Source organism: Leucopleurus acutus, assembly GCF_964270905.1.
Source record: "Leucopleurus acutus genome assembly, chromosome: 10".
NCBI classification, from domain to species: domain Eukaryota; kingdom Metazoa; phylum Chordata; class Mammalia; order Artiodactyla; family Delphinidae; genus Leucopleurus; species Leucopleurus acutus.
The window spans coordinates 7,069,757-7,090,806 of NC_139153.1; the positions used below are offsets into that span (position 1 = coordinate 7,069,757).

The window sequence follows — 21,050 nt, forward strand, 5'->3', positions numbered from 1 at the left end:
TCTCAGATTCCGTGTTACTTATTAAATCTGCCTCCTGACTCAATTTTAGTTGTAACCCCCAAATCAGTACTCACGGTGCTTTTGCAGTCATTTGCAGATATGTGCAAAGCGGTGAAAACTTTGAGTCACCCGACGTGAAGGTTCCCAGCTGAGGTTGAACAGGGTGTCGCTCTGCTTTCTTGTTTCAGCTCTCGTGTGTCAACAAGTGTGCTTCCTGGTGGTCTACTTGGTGCCACGTTTTTCACGTTTTTGCACTTTTTGTTGGTGATTTGGCTGTTTTAAATGGCCCCCACGCACGGTGCTGAAGTGCTGTCTAGTGTTCCTAAGCCAGGAAGGCTGTGATGCGTCTTATGAAGAAAATACGTGTGTCCGGTGAGCATCGTTCAGGTGTGAGTTCACTGTTAAGGAATCAACAGTGGATACTAAATAAGGTGTCTTTATACAGAAACACACATAAAACAAGGTTATGTATGGATCAGTTGATGAAAATGTTGTCAGTTGAGGCTCACAGGAACCTATCCCTGTATTTCCGCTAGGACCACTGTTTCAGTATTCGCTAACTCAGTGTTTGTCGAGATTTTATAGAACGTAACTACCACTAATAATAAGAATCAACTGTATAGCAATAGTTATTATCATTATTATCGTTTTTATTCTTCAAAAGGGAGTCAGGAAAGAGGTTGGATTTGGAGTTCTCCCACCTTGACAGCGGTTGTGAGGATCAAATGTGATAAAGGCTGTGAAGGGTGGTTGTAAACTGTAAAGTCTGTGGATAAGCATTACCTTAACTATCACATGGACATCCTGCTCCAGGGAAGTCATCCCGCACTGAGGACTCCGGGGAGGGCCTGCCTTGCTCCTCGGGGCTGAGATTGAGCTTTAGGGCCTTTAAGAGACCTCGCTGAAATGGGACAGGGGATGTCCTGGTGCCTCACAGGCACCACTTCCCTGTATATTAGTCATTTGCCAAAGCTTGGATGAGGGCTGTTCCTGGCTGATGTCCATTCTGTGGCCACCAACCAGTCTGGGCCCCCTTGCCTGGACAGAGGCATGGCTGCCCTACTGCTCCCCTCTGGGTTCCGTACATCCATTCTCCACATCACAGTAACTGGACTCCTCACCCTTCCACTTTCTGCCCTTTAATAGCTTCCCATTTTTCCCAGGAAAAAACCCAAAGCCCTGCCCATGGCCCACGAGTCGCTGGGCGCTCAGGCTCTTGCCTACGTCTCCAGCTTCATTTGATACCACGCTGCCTCTTGCTGTCTGCTCCAGCCCCACTGGCTTCCTCCCAGATCCTTGAATACATTGTGTCCCTCCTACCACTCTGCACTTGCGAAACCTCTCTCCCTATTCCCATTACCCACTCCCCGCCTCCAACACCTTTACCTGTTCACAGCCTGCACACCCTTCAGGTCTCAGCTGAAGTCACTTCCCTGATGACCCTTGCTTGCCCCAGGACAAAGGGGTCCCCGTGACGTAGCCTCCACTCCACCCCACTTTCCCCTTTATAGAACCTGTCTCAGGGACAGTTCACATTCATTGGAGTGACCATTTTGTAAATGACCATCTCCCCATCTCTTCCCCTAGACTTTAAACTCCACGAGGTTAGACACTAGGGCTGCCTTAGTAAACCACTGAGGCCCCAGAGCAGAGCAGAGGGCCTGGCATGTCTAGGTGCTCAACAGACACTTAGCATCTGAACAAACAGCCATCCCCATGCAGCCCACTGGGGAAGTGCGGAGCCCAGCCATGCACACGGATTATCTTCTTTGACTCACAACCGCGCAGTGAAGTGGCGAGCTAATAGGTGCCCCACGTTGGAAGAAAACGATGATGAGGCTCAGAGAGACTGGCCTAAGGTCACACAGCTAAGAAGGGGCAGGGGCCGGATTTGCACCCAGGCCTGGCTGACCCAGGAGCCTGTGCTCTGAGCCTCTCCCTCCTGCCCCTCCCTTGTCTTCCCACCTTTGGTTTGTCCACACCCTGTGCATGACAGTTTTATATGTGAAGGGATGCATCATTTAGGGGACGCAGGACTTGACTTCATGTCACCAGCCTTTCTGATGTTTTCTCCTTTATATACGCTGGTTCCAAAGGCACAGCAAGATGGAGCCCATGGCTGATCTGTTCTTGGGGCTCTTGCTTGGCTGGCTGCCCTCAGCACATCACTTTGCAGAAAGGTGCTCACCTCTTAGAAAAGCCGAGTCTGACTGAAGGATTCAGTGCCTACTGGCAGCATTGGACATGCTTTGGCCTCTGATAGGTCTTGGGCGGGGGGGTGGGGGTTGGTCCTAGGATGCTGAGATAGCGGGACTCATTTGACTTGCCTCCCACCCCCCATTTTATGCATGAGAAAAGTGAGGGCCAGGAAAGGGAGAGAATTCATCCAAGGTCATAGAGTAAGTTTCAAAAGCCAAATGAGAAGCTGAGGCCCTGGGCTCCCTGAGCAGTGTCACTCACTTTTGTCTCGAGGTCTCACTGGTGAAATGGGGACAGGGGAAGGTTCTTTGTCTCTCCCAGTCTGTCATGGTATCTGAAATTTCACCATGAATTCTTTTGTCTTAGAGAAGTTTCTGCTAGTTCTCTAACAGAATGAAAATACCCTTAGATGGGTGAAGTTGGGAGGGATAGCCTAAGTCATCAGCCACATAATTTATTCATTAATGTCTCCGTCCATCCCCTTCTTTCTCCTTCTGCATCTTCTTCTATCCACTTACCTGTCTCTCCAACCATCCATCCACCCACCCATCCATCCATCCATCTACCCATCCATTCCCGCCATCCATTCCTTTTACCAGATTCTTACTGAACACCAATTCTGTGACTGGCTCTGTGGCATAGAGAGATGAATATGGCTCAGGTCCGGCCTCTGCAGAGCCCCCAGTACCCTGGAGGCAGCAGGTTTCCCCTGCACCGTGAGGACTACACTGGGGGAGCTTCACAACCTGGCTTCACAAAGAAGAGATGGCCCAACAGAAAGACCCCGACCCTGAGTTCTTCATCCCGACTCTTGCTATCAACCAGCTGTGTGTGCTCGGGGAAGATCCCTCCCCTCTGGACTCCGTGTACACATCTGGGATGTGGGCAGGTTGGGCTAGATGAGAGTTGCCCGGATTCCAGTCATTCTCATACCTCCTCCTCACCTGTAGATGAGGTCACCTGTCCTGAAAAGTACTTTGTGTTTCTATTCAAATGAGCTCACTTTTTTAAAAATCAAAATGAAACCTTATTGCTACCATAAATGGAAAAAAAAATGGTAACAGCAGTTATGAATAGAAAGTAACCATAAAAACACTAAAAAAAAAAAAAAAAAAAAAAAAAAAAAAGGCAAACTGCTGGTTAACTTGAGGTGGATATTGCTTCCCACCAGTGGAGCCCTGCTGTCCTGGCTCTGTCCTGGCCACTCTCTCCTGCACCCTTTGGATGTGCCCCGGGCCTGGCCCCTCCTGAGAACTCACACCTCCTCTGCAAGGGTCAGGAAGCCATGAGCCGGATTCTGTAACTCAAACCGGGTGGTATCTGCTTCAAATCCTGATGGCGGAGAGAAACCAATATGGAAATCTGAAGCCGTGCCATCCGCTAGCTCCACGGCGTCAGGTGCCACCCATCCCTCGGAGAGGACCCTGACCCGTTCTAATCTTACCTTCAGCCACCAGACTCCTCCACTCCGTCTCCACCCCCCCACCCTTGACCCAGGGCCCCCAAAGCCCATGACCCTGTAGGGCCCCCAGGGCATGGCCTTCCAGAATCTCCCTGTGGCCTTAGCAGGTCTGATCAGAGAAAAATGTCTCTTGGATACTCCAAGGCCTGAAATGCCCCCACTCTTCTTGCCCCTGGAAGGCAGGCAGCCTGGGGGAGCCAGGAGACCTGGCTTTGGGGTGCGCTGTGCTCTGACGGCTCCCTGTGCCGCCCCACCTCTGAAGTTCAGGGGGCTGTGGTGCCCTGAACTGACTTCAAGGGTATTATTTACTCGAAAAAATGTTCCATTTTGGATTCAGATTTCAGAAGGATATTTGAAATGCTGAACCTACTGCCAGCTCTTTTGAGGACACAGAAAAGCCCACTTTTTCCTCTGGCATTGGCTCCCGCCTGGGGCACTGGGGGGAGGGTTATCTTCGTAGCACCCAGCCCCCATACCCAGATCTGAATAGCCAAGCCAGGAAAACCCAGAAGGGGAAAAAATGTTAAAAACATAGCACTGGGCTTTGCATTAGAAAGTGCTTTTTCTCTCTATTTAATAGTTACGTTCTCTCCTACAGGCCTTGTCATTCATTCATTCATTCATTCCACCAGGCTGGTGTTCAACTGACAAGCACCTGTAGGTTATTTATAGCTTGAGTCCCTCTTGGTACATGCCCCGTGTAAAATATTTTAAACATCATCCCTAAACATATTTACTGAGCACACACTGTGTATGTATGTGTTTCAGCCTCTGAGTTTGTCAAGCCCTTGGACACACCAGTGTCCAGACACGGTCCATCCCTCAAGAGCTTATGGTCCATTGTGGGAAGAGACACACCCACCATTGCAGGGCAAGGATGGCTGTGATGGAGATCCAGACACGGCACCTGCCATGGGAGCTGGAGGAGGGCACCCTCCCATCTTGGTCAGAAATGCAGCAGAGACGTTTTGGAAAAATTACCCAGAGGGTGAAATTCCACACCCCAGACTCTTATTGAATCCCCTTATTGACAGAGCAGGAAGGTACCTGAGAGATCTTTGAGGCCAGCATTCCCAAAGTGGGTTCTGAGGAATGCTAGTTTTGTGGGTGTTAATAGACATTACTCCCCAAAAAAAGTTTGAAAGTCAAGTTAGTTTGGGAAATGCTGGGTCCAGCAAAACTAAGCCGGTTTCTATGTTGCAGGACTTGTCAGAGCCTGATGTGTTCATTGCTTTGTGAAATCTACAAGGGCGGCAGGGGCTGCAGCATGAACCATGGCCCCCTCTAAGCAGCCTCTCAAAAGTCTAGTGCTTCCCAGAGCTTATTCAGGGGGATTCTAATTTAGTGCATCCCCCGGGCACAGATAGGGAAGCTGTGGCGCAGAGAGTGGCTGGCACTTGGTCAACATCTCACAGGAAGCAGGGGGCCGAGCTGGGGCTAGAACCCAGGGCTCCACCCCTGCTAGCAGGCTGTTTAGGGCATGTGGTTTGGGCTTTGGCTGCTAGTGCCACGTGAGAAGCATGGAATCCACATGGGCTGAAGCAATCCTGGGAAGATTCCTGGAAGAAAGTCTGGGGCCCCTGGGAGCCAATGATTCGTGACTTTATTGGCTAAACAGTGGTATTACTGAGAAGCAGTCCTCACTGTAACCTCATCGATGCCCAATTTGCTGAAAAGGGACTTCAGGATGGGGAAGGCCTCCCACCAGAGATTAGTCCCTGAACTCACAAAGGATGGAGGTACTTGGAGGTTTATTTTCCGGGTCCCTTCTTCAGGGGAGCCTCCCCTGATTGCCACCTCTAAATCAAAATGATCGCCTACACCCCAAGTTCTCATTCCGGGTGTTTTGTAGTGTCGTTTTACCCTTACTTCATCTTCCTTGTGAGTTTTGTTCTTAGCCAGTGTGAGATCCCCACTAGTTTATAAGTAATTTGCAAGCAGAGCTGGTGGTTCCTTCTTCCTTGTTATGGTTAATGTTTATCAAGAACTCACTGTATGCCGGGCACAGCCCTCCATGTTTTCCCTGCATCCTCTCAGTTTCTCTTCATCACTGCCCTCTCCAGTGGCTATTTCTATTCCCATTTTATGGAGGAGAAAACTGAGGCACAGGAGGTAGAAGTGACTTGCTCGAGAACATGGGCCAGTAAAGATGAAGTGAAGATTTGAACTCAGGCCTTCATTTCTCTTTATGGGCTGACTTGTGAAATCGTATGGAGTTGAGTTGTGGATAATCCCACAGGCTTCCTGCTCTCCTGGATCAGTGACCTGAAGCCCAGGGGTTGGGGCCCCCACCCAGGGACCGTGCTTCAAGCTCAGCCCTGTCTCGGCTGGTTCACCGTTAGAGGATCCAGGGAGCGAGGTGCATCACCTGCAGTTTAGAAGGGCAAGAGCTGTTGACTGACAGCTGGCAAGGCCTTCAGCTTCCCATACCCCCTACCCCTGTGCCTGGCCTTGCCCCAGGCCTTCTGGAGACCTAGTCTCACTCACCCTCATGTCACTTTCCATGCTGGGGGTCTGGCGGTTTTCCCACCGATCACCCCTCATCTTAGCCTTTCACCTTCATTTACGGACAGAAAAACGTGGACGTAGGGTTCATAGCTGTTGTCAGTGTGGATAAAATGTTAACAGTGGCGACACCCAAGCACCACCCTCCCTGCAGTGCTGGCTGGGCCAGGGGCCGGGGTCTCCTTTCTTCCATAATTAAAAATTTGCCAGCGAGGACAGATTGCTCATCAGGCTTTCATCCCAGCAGTCCCTGTTGGAGAAGACAGGGCACCGCCGATGAGGCAGGCCTGGCTGTCCACAGCCTGGGCCCTTGCCACCGTGTGTGTGAGTTCAGGGCCTCAGGTGAAGAGCAGGTGGGCCCAGCTGAGCCTGGGGAGGCCCCTTGAACATCACGGAAGGGTACTGGGCGTGACAGGTGGCCGATTCTGCTTTCTGCCTCGTACAGGCTGAAATGTCAGGGAGAGGCCCGCAGAGGGTCAGAAAATGAGTGTGTGGAAACTAGTCAGGAGTCATCTAAATAACCCATAGCTAGTCCTGTCTGGTTAAAACTATGGAATATATACACTGGAAAGTTGCTAAGGGAGCAGCTCTTAAATGTTCTCACAGCAAAAAAGAAATGGTAATTATGTGATGTGATGCAGGTATTAGCTAACGCTACAGTGATCATCACTCTGCAATATATAAGCATATCACATGACACATACACCTTACACTCACATAATGTTATATGTCAATTACGTTTCAGTAAAGCTGATATATATACCCTCCACATTCTAACCAAGTGGGAAGAGTTCATTAAAAACTCCCAAAACAGGGCTTCCCTGGTGGCGCAGTGGTTGAGGGTCCGCCTGCTGATGCAGGGGACACGGGTTCGTGCCCCGGTCCGGGAAGATCCCACATGCCGCGGAGTGGCTGGGCCCGTGAGCCATGGCCGCTGCACCTGTGCGTCCAGAGCCTGTGCTCCACGATGGGAGAGGCCACAACAGTGAGAGGCCCGCGTACCACAAAAAAAAAAAATACACACAAAAACTCCCAAAACAACAAGACACTTCATGGGCTAGTGTGTGTGAGGACCTAAGCATGGGGCCAGTTTGGAGAAAACATCCTCGTCGGCAGTGCTCGTTATCATTATTGTCCATCAATGTTGTTGCCCCTGCTACAGAACTCCCTTGCCGTGCTGGTCTAAGGCGTGTTGGGTAACTCCTCTGGGACTCACCTTCCTTATCTGTAGCATCACTACAGTACCTGCCTCACAGATTTGGGATGAAGACAGGATGAACCAGGACCCCTTGATGTTGGTGCTTATTAGTAAAACCATCATTGAGAAAACTGAACCTGACACCAGTCTCCTGACTCAGCCGGGTCCTCGTGTGTCCCAGGCCAGGAGGCAGGGACAGCCTGGCAGGCCAACACGACAGTGCCTCTGCCACTTTCTGGCTGTGTCTGCGGTGCAAGCCTCCCCCACTTCTCCTGGCCTCAGTTTGCCCATCTGCATAGAGCAGGTGCCAGAGCAGGTGATCTCCCGGGTCACTTCCAGCTCTGGGTTCCACGAAACCCTGCACTGGCTGCCTCTTGTCAGGCCTCTGTTCTTACTAGCTGGCCGCTCTCTCCATGACTGCTCTGTGTCAGCTTCGTGCCTGTGGATTCCCCGTAGCTCTGCTCCCAGACCTCTGTGAACCCTGTGCTGGGCTGTCTTTCTGGGAAGGGGAGAGCCCGGCTCCGTAGTGAGAGGAATTTGACCGGTGTCCAGTGGAAGAGAATAGGTGCTGGTGGCGAGGTGAGCTCAGGGCCCCACGGATGGGGCTCCAGGTGCTGGGGGAGAGGGGGTAGCTGTAGGATGGGGCAGAAGACTCAGGCTGAGGCCAGGTGAGCAGAACAGAGAGGCTTTGGAAGGTTGGGGGCCAACTAATAGTGGTTGGAGTGGAACCGAGCTTCTGACCCCTTGAAGGACCTGGTCGGCCTTGGCTTACGGCCTCAGGGGTGTGGATCCAGTGGGTGAACGGGGCACGGGAGGCAGGGCCACTGCCCTGGATACCTGCCATCCACCCCTGGAGACCCACTGTCTGCCCTTCTCCACCCCGCCCTGTGCCGGGAGGAGACCTGTAGGGCTGCATCCGTTCAGTCCCTCCCCCTCCAGCTTCCTGTTGGCTTTGCCCAATGGGGAGCCCTGGCAAGCTGTAGAGCGAGGGGTGGGGGAGATGTTGGGGTATTTAGTCTCCCAGCTGTCCCTCTCAGGGTCACCTTGGGCTGGCTGCATGCTTTACCCACAGGTGAGAACTCCTATCAGGAGTCTTCCCATGCAGCCCACCGTGCGCCTGGGTCTGGAAACTATTTCTTCCTCCCGCCCCCTTCCAGATTAGGGATGGTAGCAATGGGACCGCCACTTTGGCTCTCGCTGGGGAACTGCACCACTCCTGCTCACATCTTTGTCAAGAGGTCCTTTATTAAACCCTCAGAACACTACCTGATTCAGCCCCCCAGAGCTGCAGAGCAGAGATACTGGAAAGGGACCCCGGAGAGGGGGTGGCAGGGCCTCTGACCCAAACTTTGCCTGGAGTCTGACTCAATCTTCTCACCCTTGATGATTCCAAGGGACGGGCCTGGCGTTCTCTCCCCGGAATTCTCAGTTTGTGTATCTGGAGCAGAGAAGGGAGGGGTGAGGGAGGGAGCCTGGCAGGGCCGAGAGGGGGAGCAGCCTGGGCTGTGCAGGTCGCACAGTCAAATGCCCGAGCAGGGCTGCTCACTCCAGCGCCCACGGGGGCAGATGGGTGGGATTGGGGAGCATCTGTGGGCCTAGAGGGACAGCCCCACGCAGCTCCAGTCCATCACTGTCCAATCTGCACGTGGCCCAGAGATGCAGCTCTCCCGGGGTCAGAAAGCCGGCTTTTAAGTGTGCAATCCCTCGGTTTCTAAATACTGGGATCAGTTCAAATATTAAATTTTAAACAGCCAGATCCGCATCCCTGGCCACCAGAAAATACAAGCCCCTCTGACAGGCGTTTCTGATCTCTGCTTATAGGTTTCTCACACCTGGAAAGCAGACTGAGAGCAGCCCAGGAGACAGGTGAGTGTGAGACCAAGACCCCTGGTTCACCTGGGGGGCTCAGAATCCCCACGTACACTGCAGCGCCGTCAATGGCCCCGATTAGGAAACACCTGGTTTGCAAACCACCGCTCCGTACAGTCAACTATCCCCACCTACACTTCAGCGCTGTCGACCTCCCCTCCCCACCCCGACTGCCCGGACTGCCCCAGCCTCCCTAACGCCTTCCTGACACCAAGGCTCTGGGCCGCTGCTCCCCAAACCCTGTGGACCTGTAAGTAGCCGGGGAGGAAAAGGAAGCAAGAAACAGATGTAAAATGGAGGTTTGGACACATTTGCTGCAGGTGTGATCTTCTCCCTTCCCTGTCCCCACAGAGCCTGTATGTTGCCACTTTACCTTGCTGAAATATTCCACTGAAACAGAGGTGTGCTTGGGTTAGTCAATGTCTTTGTTCTTTTCTTTCTTTCTTTCTTTCTTTTTTTCGATGCATTGGGTCTTCGTTGCTGCGCGCCAGCTTTCTCTAGCTGCGGCGAGAACTAGTTGGGGCTACTCTTCGTTGCAGTGCACGGGCTTCTCGTTGTGGTCGCTTCTCTTCGTTGCAGAGCACAGGCTCTAGGCGCGCGGGCTCAGTAGTTGTGGCGTGCGGGCTCTAGAGTGTAGGCTCAGTAGTTGTGGTGCACAGGCTTAGTTGCACCACAGCATGTGGGATCTTCCCAGACCAGGGCTCAAACCTGTGTCCCCTACGTCGGCAGGCGGATTCTTAACCACTGCGCCACCATGGAAGTCCCAGCCAATGTCCTTTTGAGATAAAGAGCAATGTTCCCCGGGTGGGTTACATGGCTATCATTTCAGTCATTCACGCTTGAGTATCTTTTAATGCTGTCAGATTATTTTTCAATTTGTGTCTGACGGAGGTCAGCCACACCGAGGGGTATTATTGACTTGGGGACTTGAGAAGGGGGAGCCCTGTGCGGAGGGCCCTGCCTAAGCCTGGGTGGGGCCTGGGACGGAATGAGGGCCTGGGAGCCCACAGAGGACTGTCCCAGAGCTTCATGACTGTTTGTCCATCCATTTACAAACATTCAGAGACACAGCCCCTTTGCCTGGGGGACTGCCTGGGAGTTCTGCCAACGGCCCTGGGCTGCCGCTTCCCTAGCAACCTCGGAGAAATCGGAGAATCAGAGAAACTGTCCTTTCATGGGGTGCAAGTGTGGGGAGCTGGCTCTGTGCCTGGGTGGAATCAGCAGTCACTCCAGAGTGTTTGATAGGAGAGAGGCTTCTCCACCCAACACCCACTCCCTGCCACCATCTGCGTCACTCCTTGGGAAAGGATGAGGTAGCTCTGAAAGCTTCTGTCCAGATGTCATCTGTAGGTTAGTTACAAGAGAATGGGCAATTTGGGTTTTCGGTGTTTCCTGAGTTTTACGTAATAAGCCTGTGTTGCTTGCATTGTTTTTTTCCAAACGCTATCTGGAGTGGTCTAGGAAGCCCTGGGCATGCATGTCTACTGCAGAACCAGGTTAGCCGTTAGCAGATAGCAGGCTTTGGGGAACCAAGACATGGGCGGGTAAGTTTTGATGGAGAAGTAAAAGGTGATAGTGAGGAAGGATTAAAGCTCCGTCGAAGGTGGCGTGGCCTCCTCCTCTGCCTTTGCTGTGGTCGTGAGCTAGGAAGCCAGATCGTGACCATTTTTCAAAAATAACGTGGGCTTGATTGCTCCCTCCGTCAAGGTGCTTCTCACCTCAGGATACAATTGGCCCTTCCTCTCCCTGCTCAGCTCCTCCGAGAGCAGGGCCCTGTCGCCTTCCCTCCGCATTTCCAGGCCTCAGCAAGGCATTAGTGTGCATGGAACTGGTATTTGCTGAGTCCCTGCCGTGTGCAGGAAAGGTGCGCAGGGTGTGGTGGGAATCTCTCGCTTCAGTTCATCCTGAGAACAAGATGAAATGCTTATTCCCATTCTGCAGGTGAGGAGACTGAGGCTTAAATAATTTTACTAAGAAACTCTCAAGCATGTCTACTGCAGTAAGAAGCAGTGACTTAGCTACAAGCAATTAAACCATTCACATGGGCTTCTGAACACTCAGATTCAAAAAAATAATTTTTCTTAGTGCCCACTTGAAAGTGATATTGATTTATAAAATCAACGGTGGGCAGAAGGAATAGGATAAGCGAGTCGGGTGTGGAAGGCGGTGGTCGTTGAATTTGGTAGAAGCAAAGCTGATTATGTCAGAGAGTCATGAGCAAGAATGTCCCTGAGAGTGAGAGAGGCAGGGAGAGGCTGAGGCAGGCGTCCAACGGCAGGCAGGCACCTTAGGTTTAAGCTAGAGGGTAGTGGGGAGCTGTAGCAGGTTCTTGAGCGAAAATGAGAACAAAGCGGCAGAAAAATCTAGTTAGGAGGCTTTGCAGAAGTGCTGGGGTGAGGATCTAGATCTAAGTTCTGGAAATAAAACTCCAGAGGAGATTTGGGAGATGTTGTTAGTGCTGTTTATTTATCTGGGCCTTCTGTGCATGCCGTTCTCTCTAGTCCACCCCCAACCTGGCACACTCCTAAGCATCCTGTAAGGCCCCATTCACGGAGCCCCTCTGCCTGGAAGCTTTTCTTGACCTCCCAGGCAGTCACTCCTCCTCTCGGGCTGCCCCCCATTAGAGCACTGTTATACCACATCATGGGGACTTGTCTGCACACCTCCCTGTTTGTTGCCAGGCTTCACTGGGCTGAGGAGTTGGTCCTCAGCAAGTGTCCGTGGGTTGAGGTTGGTGATGTAAAGGAAATCAGTGATTAGATGTAAGCTGCAGAGGTAGGTGGAGCATAATTCCAAAATGATTCCAGGGTGACAATTTTATTAGTTATCAATCTCCGATTATGAGTGTGGCTCTGGTGAGAGCGGTGTGAGCAAGGCCGACATGGTCCCTTCCTTATGGCGCTTACAGCCTAATGGGGGAGACAGATAATAAAGTAATAATTATAATGCAGTGAGTGCTATGAAGCCCAGTCTGCTGTGAGAGCCTAATGGTGGGGTAGGGGTGATGGAATCAAGATGCACTTCCTTGAGGAAGTGCTTATTAAAGAAATTGGAGGGTGTGTGGGAATGCATCTACTTGACCAGGTCATAGATGTTAGATGATGGACCAAGATGAAGGTGAGGAAAAGAGAAGCCCAAATAAGGGGAAAATGTATTCCTGCAAAGGCACAGACTGCAGAGGTCCTGTGGTGAGCAAGGAGTATTAGAAACACAGAAGCTGAGCATTACTAGAATACAAAAAGCAAGGGGTTCCACATATAAGTGATATCATACGATATTTGTCTTTCTCTCTCTGACTTACTTCACTCAGCATGACGATCTCTAGGTCCATCCATGTTGCTGCAATGGCATTATTTCATTCTTTTTTCATGGCTGAGTAATATTCCATTGTGTAAATGTACCACGTCTTCTTTATCCATTCCTCTGTTGATGGACATTTAGGTTGCTTTCATGTCCTGGATCTTATAAATAGTGCTGCAATGAATATTGTGGTACATGTATCTTTTCGAATTATGGATTTCTCCAGATATATGCCCAGGAGTGGGATTGTTGGATCAGATGGTAGCTCTATTTTGAGTTTTGTAAGGAACCTCCATACTGTTCTCCATAGTGGCTGTACCAGTTTACATTCCCACCAACAGTGTAGGAGGATTTCCTTTTCTCCACACCCTCTCCAGCATTTATTGTTTGTAGACTTTTTGATGATGGCCATTCTGACTGGTGTGAGGTGATGTTGAGCATCTTTTCATGTGCTTTTTAGCCATCTTCATGCCTTCTTTGGAGAAATGTCTATGTAGATCCTCTGCCCATTTTTTTCATTGGATTGTTTGGTTTTTTGATATTGAGGTGCATGTGCTATTTGTATATTTTGGAGACTAATCCCTTGTTGGTTGCTTCATTTGCAAATAGTTTCTCCCATTCTGAGGGCTATCTTTTCATTTTGTTTATGGTTTCCTTTGCTGTGCAAAAGCTTTTAAGTTCAATATGTGGAATATAAAAATGGGGTACAAATGAACTTATCTGCAAAACAGAAATAGAGTTACAGATGCAGAAAACAAACTTATGGTTACTGGGGGTAAGGGGTGGGGAGGGATAAACTGGGAGATTGGGATTGAGATATCCACACTACTATATATAAAATAGATAAGTGATAAGGACCTACTGTTTAGCACAGGGAACTCTACTCAGTACTCTATAATGGCCTATATGGACAAATAATCTAAAAAAGAGTGGATATGTGTATATGTATAACTGATTCACTTTGCTGTACACCTGAGACTAACACAACATTGTAAATCAACTGTACTCCAGTAAAAATTAAAATATATGTATATATATAAATTCAAAATTTCAGAAAAAAGAAGAGCAAGGGGGCGAGGCTGGTGAGATGAAAGGTCAGAGGTGAAGGCAGGAGGACAGCATCGTAAGGCCACTGTTGTCAGGAGGGTTTGGATCTTAGCCTAAGAATATCGGGAATCTCTCGGAGGGTTATAGTCAGGGAGTGACGGGAACAGACTTGTGTTTTTAAAGGACTGGTCTGGCCGCTGCCTTGGAGTGAATAGATGGCCAGGAGCAGGAAGGGGACCAGTTAGGAGGCTGATGTAGTTGTCCTGGTGAGAAATGGCAGTAACCTGGACTCGATGGTGCCTGGGGGTGACAGGAAGTAAACAGAAGAGAATGACAGTCAAGATGTGGGCAGGAAGGAGGAGAGTCACAGGTGACTCCAGGTTTGGGATTTAGGCAAGGGCAGATAGGAGGACACTCCCAGAGATATTTGGGGGTGTCTCTACCAAACTCTCACCCCACACAGAGCTCCAACGGTCCAACTGCCAGCCCCTCAGAGGGACTCTGCCTCACAGTGGCCGCGGCAGTCGGCCCCCAGGGACCTCAAGGGCCAGGGAGGTGGAGAGACCGCGTGCCTGCGGCCCTGTATCAGGGCCCAGGCTGGGACCCAGGACCGTGCCTGGGATTTCAGAGTTGTGGAGGGGACAGTTGTTGAGAAAATTTTGCCCCACCATGCATGACAACTTGGTTTAGCATATTCTTCTAATTCAGCAAAATCTCTTCCCTCAGCATCTTTCCTGGGAAAGGTCCTGGGACTCCTGCCCCGGTAGATGTTAGCACAGCAGTAAACTGAGTAACATCCTACAGGCCTGCTTCCATCTGCCTCTCACGGGACGCTCACAGTGACACTGGGACACAGGCCGGGAGGCCTTATTAGCGTCCCCCCCATTCTACAGATAACAAAACTGAGGCTCAGGGGGAGGATGCCACTTGTCCAAAGTCACACAACTTGGAAATGAGAAAAGCAAGACCAAAACCCAAGTTAGGAGACCCCACATTCCATGCATTTTTCCCAGTTGCCTTTTTCGTCTTTCATCTTTCAGTAACTTCTGAAGTAAATGACCTGGCACATTTTTCTTTCAGAGCATCTGTTGGTTACCTACCAACAAAACATTTTTTATCTTTCACTCGAACTGTTTGAACTCTTGTACTGCCCTGTTGTGGTTCCTTCCACATCCGTGTAAATACATCTTTGTTACAACCAGCTGCAAAGCAAAAGGTTCGATGAAACACACCATCCTTGGTACGATGCCCTTCTCAGCATCTGACCAGCCTTCTCGGTGGGCCTATTTACTCATTCATTTGATAGCTATTTATTGAGTCAAATACTGGGAAGACAGCAGCAAACAAGACAGACGTGGCCCCTGCCCTCAAGCGCTGCCGTTGCACTAAGGGAGGTGGACAGTCAACAACGAAGCTGCTGTCTATTAGACTGTCCAGGCTATTGGGGAGAGTGAAGCCGGTGAGAAGAGGTGGTGGGGAGGGACTGGGGGTGGGGCAGTTTTACACAAGGTGGTCACGGAAGGCCTCTCTGAGGAGGTGACCTTTCAGACTGAATGAAAGGAATGAGAACTTCCAGATAAAGGGAAAGTCCTGAGGCAGGCTGAAGCTTGTCTGGGGGCATGGAGAAGCCAGTGTGGCCAAACGGACAGAGTAGGGGAGCACGTGGTGGCAGCTGAGGTCAGGGAGGGAAGTGAGGGCAGATGGCAAGGACTCTGCCTTAACTCCAGGACGGATGGGGGCAGGCTTCAAGGTTTCGAGCAGGGGCACGTGGCCGACTTGCAGCCCCCTGGCTGCTCTGTGGAGCGTAGGCGGCAGGAGGCAAGGGTGGAAGCAGGGAGATCAGGGAAGAGGCTTCAGCGGCAGTAATTCAGGTGAGAGATGCTGGTGGCTGGACCGGGTCGGTACAGTGGGGGTGGGGAGGAGTGGCCGTGTTCTGAACAGATGTGAAGGTTGAGCTGATTGGACTCTCTCTTTTATTGGATATGGGGGAAGAGAGAAGGAGAGGAATCATGGGTGACTCTTGGCACACGGGGGTAATTCTGACACTGCTGGCGTGCTGACGTTCAAACCTGGCACTAACCACCCAGAGTTGGCGCAGACCCTATGAGATAAACGGCACGGTTCCCAACAAAACCGTCCCCACCTCAGATGCCAGCCACCAGTGGTGTCCCCAGGCTACCATACTTCTAATGGGCTGGCTACAAATTTGGGGGTTCCTACAACCCGTCTGGTTTAGTAATTCACTAGAATGACTCAGAACTCAGGCAAGTGCTATACTTACAATTAGAGTTTTATGATAAGGGATCCAGGTCGAGACCAGCCAAATGAAGAGATACATAGGACGATCGTGATTAAACTGCATCTCTACCCCTCCCCCTCCCTGGAGGCAGGGCTGGCCCATACGCCCCAACCCTCTATTCCCCTGGTTGGTCTTTCTGGTGGCCAGCCCCCATCCTGACTCAGCGCATTAGCATAAACTCAGGTGTGGTCCCAGGGGCTCAGGAACAGCAAAGACACCTCTATCTCTTGGGAAATTCCAAGAATTTAGTGTCTCCTTCCCAGGAACCAGGGACAAAAAGCAGTTCAGTTCTTTATGATACAACAGGGTAGATGCTGGTGCCATTTACTAAGACCCGCAGAAGAAGGGAGACCAGGGGTGGCGCCTAGGAGTAGTAGGTTTGGTGGGGGAATGAAGGGTAGTGTTTGGGGCATGTTGACTCTCAGACGCTCATTAGACATCCAGGTGCAGATGGGGAGGAGGCAGTTGGATCTATGAGGCTGGCAGGTGTCATTATTTCCTCCCTAAATCTTTTTATGTAGGGGAGGGAGGGAGGGCGGGCAAAAGAGGACATGGGAAAGGGATGAGACCCAGGGTGCTGTGTGGGTTTGGGAGGATGGAGGCTCATCCTTGCTTTCAAGAAGGGAACTAGGAATCCTGGCTCCTTGGAGAGCAAGTGAGGCCTAGAACATTCTCAATTTGGAACCTGTCGAGCCGGTCACTTTACCCGGAAGTCTGTGTCCCAACTGTTTCATTCTCCTTTTGCAGCAAATGTATTGATGGCTTGGTCTCAGGTTGTGTGGGCAGAAGCATCTAGCAGGAGATAGCACTTAGTGATATAGGGTAGAGGGCATGACATCCTGCCACTCCCATGCACAAGTGACGTGGAAAGGGGCTCGAAACTGTGGGCCCAGGGGCCTGGGTTTGAAAATGTCTGGGGTCAAGAGGCAGGTGGTGAACAAGTCTGAGGGATGCTGGCCCTGTCTGCTTTCACCCATCCTCCCCGGGCAGCCACAGGGCCAGTTCTTGAAAAGCCGGAGCGCTTTCAACTCTCCCGGGGGTTCCGTGCTGCCTTCCAGAAACCCTGACTCCCGAACCTCCTTGGCTGGATCTGGGCTGCAGGTCGTATTTCACAGCTTTTTCTGGAGCTTCCTTCCTTAGTTCTTGGCGTCTCCATGTGCCCCTTGGGAGATCTGAAGGAGGGGCAGTTAGGAGGAAGCGGTCACGCCTCTAAAGCAGTGCCGAGCCTGGAGACTTGTGTGAGCTGTTTCACTCCAGACTGGTGCCACTTCACAGTCGAGCAAACTGACTCACAGAGAGGCTAAAGAATTTGCCTAGATGACCCAGACGACAAGCAGGAGAGCAGGATGGGAAGCTGGGCCCACGGGGTCTGGAGCCTGGGTCCAGAGTCTGCCTGCTACTGCCCACGTGCATGCCCTCAACTGAGTTTCTGAGGCTGGTGCCGCCGTTGATCCTGACCTGGTCCCTCAGTTGGCTTGGCTGTTCTTTTCTCCTTCCCCTCTATCATCTTTGCAAGTCCCAGGGGCCCACTCTTCTCAAATGCAGTTCATGGCAGACCGCAATTTGGGAATCCCTTGGCTCAAATCCTGGAAGAGCCCCAAGGTCCTGGAAATGCCCCCGAATTGGGCCACTCCAAAAATAACCAAAGAGAATGAGAGGCTTCCAGAGTCCAGAGTCCAGAACTGATTGGTCAGGGATTGGCTGGAAGGAAGGCTCATGCCCTTTGGTGGCCGGGAATGTAATCATCAGATCTTCAAGGCCAGAGTCTGGAACAGTGGGCCAAAAAAAGGATGATCGCTAGCTAGCTAGGTAGCTAGCTAGCTAGAGAGATAGGTGAGGAAAAAAAAAAAAAAGAATAAAAGGGGAATGGGGAGAAGCAAAGGAACCAGCAGTGGTCTGGGAGGTTAGACTGGCTCACAGGTTTTTCCAGACCTGTGATGAGTCCACTGGGAATGTGCAGTGACATCAGGAACAGTACAGGGCAGTGGGCAGCACAGCATCACAGGGGGGTGGAGAGCTCAGTTGGTTGAGGGGTGACCAGCACTACGGGGTCATTCAGTGTCTGGCCAAACAGCCCACTCACCTGGGAATAGAGCGGAGGCTCTGCAGTGTCCAGCGTGTTCACCTCAACAGCTCTGAGTCATCAAAAGATGCTTGAATTACAAGGGAGGTCTGCTACACATTACCTTGTGAGTTTTATGCCCATTCCCATTAAAACCAACCCAGAAACCTGGTAGGCAAAGGAGTTGGCTCTTACTGGGTTAACCTTCAGTTATCTGGAAATCCCTCTGCCACCCCTCCCTTTGCAGGAAGGTCGGGGGCCTTCCTGCACCCCGGCCAGTATCATTTCTGTATTGGCAAATGGTGTACTGTCCAGCCCCCACCGATGGCCTTTTCTTAGATGTTTTTCTTTAACTTTCTATTTCTTTTTACGCACACTTGCAAAGCTCCCGGCTTCAGCCAGGCGCGCCGAGGAGGCTTGTAGTAGCAGGACTGATCGATGCCGGGAGGTTAATTGCGGCCGCCAGAGCCGCAGTCCTGCGTGGGGGCAGCTGCGGGCTCTGCAGCAGCGGCTGCCCACCTCTGCTACTGGCAGCCAGAGGTCTGGACAGCTCCGCACCCTGCAGACCCCTCCAGCCCGGAGCCCCGGCGCCCGGGGCGTGGGAGAGGCCCACTCCTCTGGCACAGCTGGCCCGGGACACACTCGGAGGGGTGAGGGGCTGCAAGTGCCGTGGACCCACAGAGGCTGGGCAGGAGCCATGGGCTCTGGGACTTCTAGAAAAACAAAGCTGGTAAAGCTGTTCTTGCGGAGATTGAAGGAGGAAACAGCTCAAGAGCCCGTTCCTGGTGATTCTGTGAAGCAGCAGCAGGGCTTGGCTCGGCCCACACTTGAGGTGGCCGAGAGTTCTGGGGAAGGAAGGTTGCTGTTGACTCACGGCCAGAGCAAGACAGTTATAGGACTTCCCTGAAGAACCTTAGCTCCTTCCCTCATTCTTTGCCAGGTGTTAACTGAGGGCCATGTACATGCCAAGCTCCCTGCTGGGTACCAGGGCGTTCAAGGAGGACAAGAATGAGGCCTCTACCCAGAAGTGCCCCTAGTCTTGCCAGGAGGATGGTTGCTTAAAGAACTGTAGTGTCATGTGATGCATGATAAGAAAGGGTCTGTCTAGGGGAGGAAGAGGCCAACTGGACTTCAGGGTGCTAGAGAAGATTTTTTAGGGGAGGGGCCATTTGGATTGGCTCCTGAAGGATGAATAGGAGTTCTTCAGGGGACAAAAGACAGCCAAGATGTTATCAATGAGTGCAAAGAGGTCTGAACACACAAACGCGTAATAGGGTGTGGTGACAGGCTCAGCAGGCCTGACCAGAGGCTGCAGAAAGTAAGCAGAAAAGATTGACAGGGCCACATCATGAAAGCCCTCAAATGCCAGGTGAAGGAGTTTGGACTTGGTCCTGCAGGCAGGTGAGAGATGCTGAAGATTTGAAAACAGTGATATGATGTGGTCAGTTTTACATCTTAGAAAACTCAGTCTGGCTGCAGTATGGACAGGATGAGAAGGGACACAGGAAGACGTCTGAGGAGAAAGCTATGTCCTCAAACTCTTGGAGGCCCGTTCTCTAGACCAAGGTCATCAGGAGGTGAGGAACAGGGTACAGCTCTGCTTCTTTCTGAGTTTGAGCGTCAAGATAGGATGGAAGGTCAACTGTAAGGGGAAAGCAGGAGTCTGGGGTGATTTCAAATTGTACCGCGGGGACTGGATGGGCAATGGGGCCTCTTGATGAGAGAGGGAACGAAGGAGGGGGAGCAGGTGGCAGGGGGGCAGGAAGGACAAGTCATGAGCTCAGCTGTGGCCATACTGAGCTGGAGGTGCTAGAGGGACATCACTCTAAGATGGTGGCACTGGCAGGTACCCTCGGTCTCTTATCCCGGCGGGCTCCACGGTAAAGCCTCTGGGGATGCTGAGTCAAAGCCACATGTATGACCTCCATAGCCTGAGATTCCTGGTCCTCCACCTGTGGTTGATGAATTGTGTGTCAGCCATCGGCCAAGCAGTAAGATCTCACCCTGCACCTCCTGTGTGCCTAGAATCTTCACTGCTTGGGAGTACATAATCCTGTGTGCATGTATGAAGGAGGGGTGCTGCATCCCTCCTGGGCAGATTCCCCAACTGTGAATGGGATGCTGCTGAGCAGGTTGTGGTGGTGTAGAGCCTATGATGGAAACTGGACCTTGAGAAGTCTTGTGTGCTGGCCACATGCCCAGAGACCCTCGACAGAGTGGCAGGGGGGCGAAGGAGGGGCAACTGGAGTCTGGCTGATCGAGCATTGCCCTGGCCCCCCACTCACCGCCTTCTGGGATCCTGCTTCGCTTTGGAAAAGACCTTGGGGTTAGGAGAAGTAGAAACAGAGATTAGGGAATAGAAATAAATAATAGAATAAATAAATAACATAAACAGGAGGCAGAGATCGTTTCTGAGGTGGGATGCCCCAGTGCTAGAGGTCTGGGGGTGCCTGGCTTTGTGGGGGATCCCCAGGTCAGAGTCACTTGGACAGACAACTCCACTGTGTTGCGCTCTGTGCTGCCTTTTCCCCTGTCCAGGCATATTCAATCTTCACACAAGGGGATCAGAGCGGTGAAGCAATTGGCCAGTGTCACACAGCCAATACGTAGCAGAGCTGGGTTCCTGCACAAGCCTGGCCGGCTCCGGAGCAGGGCTCTCCTCTCTCTCCACCCACTGCCATGCCAGTGGCAAACCTTGGTCTCTGCCTAAAGTTGAGAAAGACAGAACATTTGCCAACAGTATGAGATTCATCCTGGAATCACCAACTTAAGTGTTTTTATAAACAGACTGATTGGGAGCAGCAGAAGGGTGTGTGTGTGTGTATCTGTGTATGTATATAGACACATATTATCACACTTATGTATTACTGAGCACCTACTACGTGCCAGATCCTGGGGACACAGCAGTGACTGAGGCAGACTTTTTCTAGGCTCTTGGGGAGTCACGGGAGCGCCCATGGGGAGGGGTGCAAACACACATGTATGCACGCATTAGTGTTCCAAGACAATGTCATAAGGATAGGCACATTGGCCTCACGTAGATCCACACGGATACGTGCCCCAGTCTCACACGCCCACGTGTGCTCACCCCCACGCACACACATCCACC

At 51.5% G+C, this 21,050-nt stretch overlaps 1 protein-coding gene across 1 annotated transcript in view; it reads left to right on the plus strand.

Annotated features, from left to right (window-relative positions):
• ATP2B2 (ATPase plasma membrane Ca2+ transporting 2) overlaps positions 1-21,050 on the plus strand; it is a 370,638-nt gene that overhangs the window by 86,988 nt on the left and 262,600 nt on the right. Inside the window, exon 3 of the mRNA XM_082848244.1 lies at positions 9,186-9,230. The gene's annotated coding sequence lies outside the window, so the exon portion shown is untranslated. The remainder of the gene's footprint in view (positions 1-9,185; positions 9,231-21,050) is intronic.